We start from the raw sequence: 6,830 nt of genomic DNA, 5'->3' as shown, positions 1-6,830 counted from the left end.
GCTTCGTAAGCCAGGGATATTGGGGTGGAGACTCAAAGAAAGTGACAGAGCAAGCCTTGGAGACACAGGGGCAGAAGGTTCAGTCAGTGAGAACAGCGGGTGCAAGGGCCCTGGGGCAGAAGGTGCAGCAGAAGCCAGCCTGGCTACAGCTGAGCAGGCACTGGCATGCGCAAGGGTACCACGGGGGTGGGACGTGGGGTGGGGAAGGATGTGGGGCATGGGTGGGGTGGGGTATGAGGCGGGGGTGGGGAGCTGGGTCCTGGTCACCCAATCACCCGGGCTTGTGCTCTGAGCAAGAAGCACATTGGGGAGCTCTTGGGGGTTCTGAGCGGGTGGGAATAATCCAACAGGTTTAGAAGCAGCCCTGTGCTGCTGTGTGGTGACAGGCTGGGGCAGGGCTGGAGGGGAGGCTAGAGACCGGGGTGGGGAAGGGGGCTGTGGCAATCACTGGAGAACAGGGCAGTTGCGGACCAGGAGGGTGGCTCCGACATGACTTTCACACAGAGCTGTTAGGATGGGCACAGACTGGATCTGGCGTGAGACTGGGGTGGGATGTCACCACCTGCACAATGGCAGCAGCACCTGGAGAGCCACCAAAGGCTTCTGCCATCCAGGGGAGGACATGCAGGTGTCCAGGCCAACAGGTTGGTCCTCTGTGTATGGCTGAGTGCCCCCAGGGGCTCTGCAGTGTCGGCGGATGTGGCTTGTGACCTCCCCTTACCCCCTGCCCAGTGCTTTCTGGATGGAAGGGGAAAAATCAAACTACAAGGCCGTGAGAACTCAGGCCCGGGTCCCGGACAGGCCCTCCCTGGGCTGCAGACCCATAGCGGTGCTGCTATGCTCAGTTGAGACTGTGGCCACCAGGCCCTCGTACCAGCCAGGAACCAACAAGATCAAACGTAGGGAGGAGATGCGGAGGATGCACCCAGGGTGAGCTCCACTCAGCCCAGGCCCTGCTGGGGACCCCTGAGTGAGCCCCAGGCTATGCTGTAAAACGGGAATAAGGCTGGGCGCGGTGGCTCACGCCTGTAATCCCAGCACCTTGGGAGGTCGGGGCAGGTGGATCGCCTGAGGTCAGGAGTTCAAGACCAGCCTGGCCAACATGGTGAAACCCCGTCTCTACTAAAAATACAAAAATTAACTGGGTGTGGTGGCGCATGCCTGTAATCCCAGCTACTTTGGAGGCTGAGGCAGGAGAATCGCTTGAACCTGGGAGGTGGAGGTTGCAGTGAGCTGAGATCGCGCCACTGCACCCCAGCCTGGGCAACAGTGTGAGACTCTGTCTCAAAAAAAAAAAAAAAAAAAAAGGAATAAACTGAGAGCTCACCTCATGGTACTGTTGTGAACATTAAATGCGGTAAGGCATACATACTCAGTAGCACGGGCCTGGAATTCAGCAGGGATGCAGGGTTTGCTTTAAACGGTGCAAATATATGTTGGTGTACATACGTATAGACACACAGAAATTGGGGAATTGATTTCTGGGTATCCGCTATCTTCTAAACACTTTTCAATGCTTTCCAAATATCCCTCACTAAAGAAGAATGTCTTTAATATTTAGAAAATAAGAGTGATTAAAACAATCAGTCCCATCCCTGGAGGGCCAGAGGTCCTAGTGGGTAGCCCCTTGAGGCCTGCCCCAGGGCTGGAAGCAGCTCCAGGCATCTGTCTCTGGGATTCACGATTCTCAGGGGCTTGGGGTAGATGTGCTCACTAGGAGATCCTGCAGAGATTGTCAAGTCAGGCTTAGGAACCACCGGAACCCTGAGGCTGCTGAGCTCATGCCCTGGGTGTGAGAGGTGCTCGGAACCCTCCTCCCCCACCTGGTGCCCAGGGCCTTCTGCCTTCACCTGTGCTGAGCAGGTGACACCACTGCACAGCTGCTGTCTTTCCACCTGTCCCTCTCACTCTGCCCCTCGTAGGCCAGGACCACAAGCCCACACACCAAGCCACGTGTGGCCAAGTATCTCCAGCCTGTAGAGTCATGCCTCCTTCCCATAGCAGACTGCAGGGCGGGTTTGGAAGTGGCAGTGGTGGTGGTGGTGGTGGAGGGGGGTTGGGGTGTGGGACCTCCGACTGCATTTAGGTCTAGGTGGGACTCTGTGGGGAGAGCCCAGAGTCCCTGCGGGGTTCCATACTCACCCCCATAGAAGGCAAGCCAGGGAGTGAGCTCTGTGTGTGTGTGTGTGTGTTCTGGACGCAGAGCTGAGTAGAACCTAAAGTTAGGGTCAAGGGCCAGTCTGTGGCCAAGATCAAAGGCCTAGCTTGAGGTTGGAGTGACAAGAACCTGGCCAAGCTTCTGATGATTTGTCCAGGGCATGACCTTGGCTGACTGTGCCAGGAGGGCTGTAGCCCCAGGTTTCTGATCCCCAGAGCCCCAAAGGCGTTCTCTGGGACGCTGGTGGCCATCTCGTTCTCATCCCTTCTCCCAGCGCCTTCACTCGGGACGACGGAGGTGGTATCACTCCTTTCTCCTGCAAGGACCCGTGAGCGTGCTACGGAAATGAGGCTGCCTCAGCCTCTGAGGACCACTGCAGCCTGTCCTGACCTCAGGCCCCAGGTTAGGAGGCAGCTGAGGAGGGGTCTCTGGGTCCTTTCGGGTGTGTAGCCGGCTTTATTTCCGTGCCCTTGTTTTAAAACTACACCTCTGTCCTCAGGAGCGTGGCCTTGGGCAGATGGAGAGCTGCGTGGCCGGTGCCGGAATGACTGCCAACGCGCCAGTGCGCCCGGATCACACCAGGCCTGAAGGCAGCACCAGGCCCAGTCCAGGCAGCTTGCAGTTCCCGGGCCGCAGGGACGGGCGCCTGAGCCCCGCAGAGGTTCGCCCAAGGGCGCTCCCGCACCCGTGTCTTCCACGGCCCGCCTGAGCGTCCAGGGCGGCTGCGGATGCGCGCACTTCCCCCGCCCGGATCCCGGAGGCTGCACCGTGCGGACGCGGCCGCCGCGGGCAGGGCGCGCGCCGGGGGCGGCGTAGGGGGGCCCGGGGGCTCTCCCGGGCTTAGCGAGTCCGGCCGAGGCTGGGGCCCGGGGAGGGGGAGGGGGAGGCCGGTGCTCCAGGTCCTTTCCCGGCCCGTCCGCCGAGCCCCGTCCTCGGCGCCGCGGCGTCCGGCTCCCGCCGGGTGTCCCGCGCAGGGTCGACCGCCGGCAGCTCCGGAAGGAGGACGCGCGGCGGGCGAGGAGCTGCCGCCTTCCCTCCCCCGCGCTCGGGGTTCCCCACGCCCCGCCAGCCCCCACTCGGGACCCTCCCGGCCCCCGGACCCCAGCCCCGACCCCGGGCGCCCACCTGGCTGCCAATGCGCGCGCGCGCGGCCGGCGCGCTGTCCCTTTAACGGCCCGCGGGCACCTCCCCCGCCGCCGCCCCGCCCCCGCCGCGGTGCGGCCGCCGGTGCTGGGCGAGGTCGGAGAAAGTCCATGGGAGCCGGAGCGCCGGGACGCCGAGCACTTCCTGCCGCGGGCGGCGCGCCGCAGCTGCCCAGGCCGGACCGGGCCGGGCGCCCGCAGGTACCGCCAACTTGGCGCGCGCGGCCGCCCCCGGGTTACGCCGCCGGGCGGGGTCGTCCCGCGGGCCGGGCCCGCACTTCCCGCAAACTCCGCGGCCGCCCAACTTGGCGCGGGCCCCCTGCCGCAGTGCCGGCCGCGCGGGGCGGGTGCGGCCGAGTTCCGCCTCCGGCCCGGGCGTGCGCGCGGGAACCGGCCTCGGGAGCCCGCGGAGGGGGGCCGGGGGGTCCCGGCGGAGGCGCCCGCGACCCCGGGCCGGGACGCCGCGCCGCGCGTTCGGGGAGACCTCGGCTCCGGGCGTCCCGGGGCGCTCCCCGCCGCCTGCTGCGTTTCCCTGGATTTCTGGGGACCCACGCGGCCTCCCCAGGGACCCGACTGGCCGATCCAGCCCTCCGGGCGGGGAAGCCTGGGCAGGACTGGCCCGGGGCCAGGGCGGAGGGACCCACCCCTCCCGGGGCATCTGCGCAGCTGCCTGGCCCAGCCGGGCCCGCGCCTCGCCCTCCCGGTCCAGGTGGGCCCGTTCGTGGGTCGTCACCGCCTCCCGCTCCTCCCCCACGCGGGCCCCAGCCTGGGGAGAAACTGGGGTCCCGCCGCAGGGGGAGGGGACTCCGCCTCTTGCCAGCTTTTGTGCCTCTGCGGACCTGAGGTCGGGGGGCCGCAGCCCCTTCTCTAAGAAACTCAGCGGAGCCCGGGGCCGGCCGCGCACCCTGCACGGCCAGGGCGGACCGAGGCCTTCCGACGGAGTTTCCTGCTTCTCTTGCTGGGATCGTGTGGGGTCGGAGGTCAGAGGTCACCTCCCAGCCCTTCTGCCAGGCTCTGGGGGAAGTCTGGTCTTGGACTCTCGTCGTGGAGCCGTTTAAACCTGTGGGTCTGAAGGCCGTGAGGCCCGGTCCCTGGAGTTGGCCTCCCAGGCCGTTCCACTCCCTGCCCCAACCCCCGCGCGGGGCCTCCGGATTGGAGGTGTTTCACCCACGTGCTGGTGGGCCCGTCTCCCTGGGCCGCTGGGTGCCCTGAGCTGTGTTCTCTGCTGCGCGTTCCTTTCTGTGTGTGGCGGGGGTGCTGACCCGGGGGTGCCCAAGGCAGCCCGGACTCCCATCCCGTGGAGCTGCCTCCGGGAGCGCGTGCACCTTGGTGTTCCCGCCCGCCAGCGCGGCCGCCCTCTCCTGCCATAGTCCGTGTCCTTCCAGGTCGCCCCTTCTTCTCACCCACTCCTCTTTTCGTCTGGCAGGCTCCTGACCTCCTTCCCTCCTGTTCTCCGGTGGGACACTCAGCTCACCGTTCTGCAGGGTGTTTTAGCCTGTAGCACCCCCAGCAGGGGCGCCTAGAGTTAGGTCAAGGTTCAGGCAGCCCCCCCCACCCGCCACCTCTCAGCCACCCACCCCTTCTTCTCCCGGCCACCGTTGGAGCACCCCTCTGGTCCTCTGTGGGGCCTTTCCCAGCCCCTCCCTTCAAGAGGCCTCTTGGCATTTTCCCCTGGGGTCACCGTTGGGTGGTAGCTGGGCCAGAGTCCAAGGGGAGGAAATAAAAGGAGGTGCCACCCAAGGTGGTGGCCCCCCGTCCTTTCTGCAAAGCCACTTGGAATGGGCACAGAAAGTGCAACAAGATATCACTTGTCACCTCTTAGTGGCCAGGGATCCTTTCGCAGTGGTCACACCCAGGGCTCCATGGTGCTGGCCCCGGCCTGGCGGGAAGGCGGCCGCTGCGGCGGAGGAGCCACCCGGGAGCTCTCATGCTGGGAGCAGTGGGAGCTGGGCTGCTACAGGCTGCGAGAACAGGCTCTGTTCTTTACCACCGGCTGCTGGAAGGGTGCGCAGGGCTGCTCTGCCCCGGACAGGGGGCTAGTGGTGACTTTTAAAAAATTCTTCAATCCTCCCCGTGTTTTCCAATTAAAGCACGAGGCTGCATTCTTCATGAAACAACAGCGACGATCTTGGTGCTGAGCGGTTCTTCCAGGCCTGCGCTCCTCTTGGCCTCTGCCTCCGGAGTCCTGCTTTCCTGGTTTGTGGGCAGTGTGGTTGCCCAGGCCTGAGGGATGGAACAGGGAACCAAGGTGTTGTCCTTTCCCGGATGTTGAGTTCCCAGGGTTCCACCCGGTGCCCCTTCCTCTGAGGTCTGTGCCTCTGACCTGTGTCCCTGGAACGCACAGGGCACCAAGTGCCCAGGGGCCCCAGCCACTGTCAGTGGGGCAGAGCCCATGTTCCTTCCTCAGCCAGCCCTGTCCTGGCCACCTCCACACACTGTCCCCAGGCTGCCTCTCTGCATCTCACAGCCCCTTGGGGTCACTCCATCCCCTTTGCAGGGTCACACAGTGGGTTCTGAGATCCAGTTGGACTGTGGCCGGTGGGATGAGGGTCCGAGTCCACAGGGGGGGCAGCAGGTGGCACCTCTTACCCCAGGATACACCAGCATGTTTCTCCGGAGAACCAAGGCCTTCTGCAGACCCCAGTGTAACGAACACATCTGGGAACTTGACTATGGGGCCCCGTGACTCTGCTGCTCCTCTGACCCAGTCCACCTTCACCTTGGTAGCACATGTTCCTGCCTCAGTGGCCCAGGCTGACCAGCCTCCCATTGTGGTTCTAAGGACAAGGTAGGCCACCTTCCACTTCAGGGTGACGTTTCTGGCCTGGGCTGAGGAAACCTGGGGCTGGGCTTCCAGGCCTGGCTCGAAGGAGAAGCAAAGCCCCGTGGCGTGAGGCCGTGGAGCGTCCTCCAAGGCAGGGGAGAAGTAGCGCTAGCCCGTCTGGATGCTGGACCTGAGCCGCCGTCTGATGCATGTGGGCAGGTGCGGGAGTTTGTGAGGTCTGACTGGGTCTGGTCTGACTGGGGGCTGATGAGGGGGCTTGGGAACCTGTGTAGAGCTGGCTCACTGGGGCCTCTCACCCCATCTCCGGTCAGGCTCCCCAACGGTGAGTGTCTGCAGACCCAGCTCCCTGGGTCCTGGGCCTTCCCCAAAGTGCCCTCTCCCCGGCATTTTGTTCCTTTCCTGGCACCCTCTCTGGGCACGCCCTTGGTCCTCCCGGAGGTGGGCAGTCGGGCCTTGGGTGGGGGAGCTTGGCCAGTGTTTCTCTACTCTTGTCTCCCCACTGGGCCCCAGTTCAGAGCTGTGTGTGGCCCCCACGCCGGCCTCCCTGAGGCGCCCCCTAATCCCCAGGTGGATCTCGTTTCCCTTTCAGCCTGTCCAGAGTCACCAAGGAGATGTGACTGGAAGGTTGTTTGGGCCTTGGCTCTGGGGGCCGGGGAGTGGGGTTACCCAGGCCAGGGGCTGCTGCTCCACGCCTGCCCCTGCCTCTCACAGGGCAGGGATCCTGGCGACCTGTTTTTTTGTTTTT

At 64.6% G+C, this 6,830-nt stretch overlaps 1 protein-coding gene across 2 annotated transcripts in view; it reads left to right on the top strand.

Annotated features, from left to right (window-relative positions):
* Nucleotides 1-3,383: 3,383 nt before the first annotated feature.
* NACC2 (NACC family member 2) overlaps nt 3,384-6,830 on the top strand; it is an 84,359-nt gene continuing 80,912 nt past the window's right edge. The window contains exon 1 of one of the 2 annotated variants that reach the window (XM_030818165.1): nt 3,384-3,501. The gene's annotated coding sequence lies outside the window, so the exon portion shown is untranslated. The remainder of the gene's footprint in view (nt 3,502-6,830) is intronic. The other variant, XM_030818161.1, reaches the window with a different exon arrangement.

Source organism: Nomascus leucogenys, chromosome 8 (assembly GCF_006542625.1).
Source record: "Nomascus leucogenys isolate Asia chromosome 8, Asia_NLE_v1, whole genome shotgun sequence".
NCBI lineage: Eukaryota > Metazoa > Chordata > Mammalia > Primates > Hylobatidae > Nomascus > Nomascus leucogenys.
The sequence above is the reverse complement of the archived record's forward strand: the minus strand, read 5'-3'. Positions and strand labels throughout refer to the sequence as shown.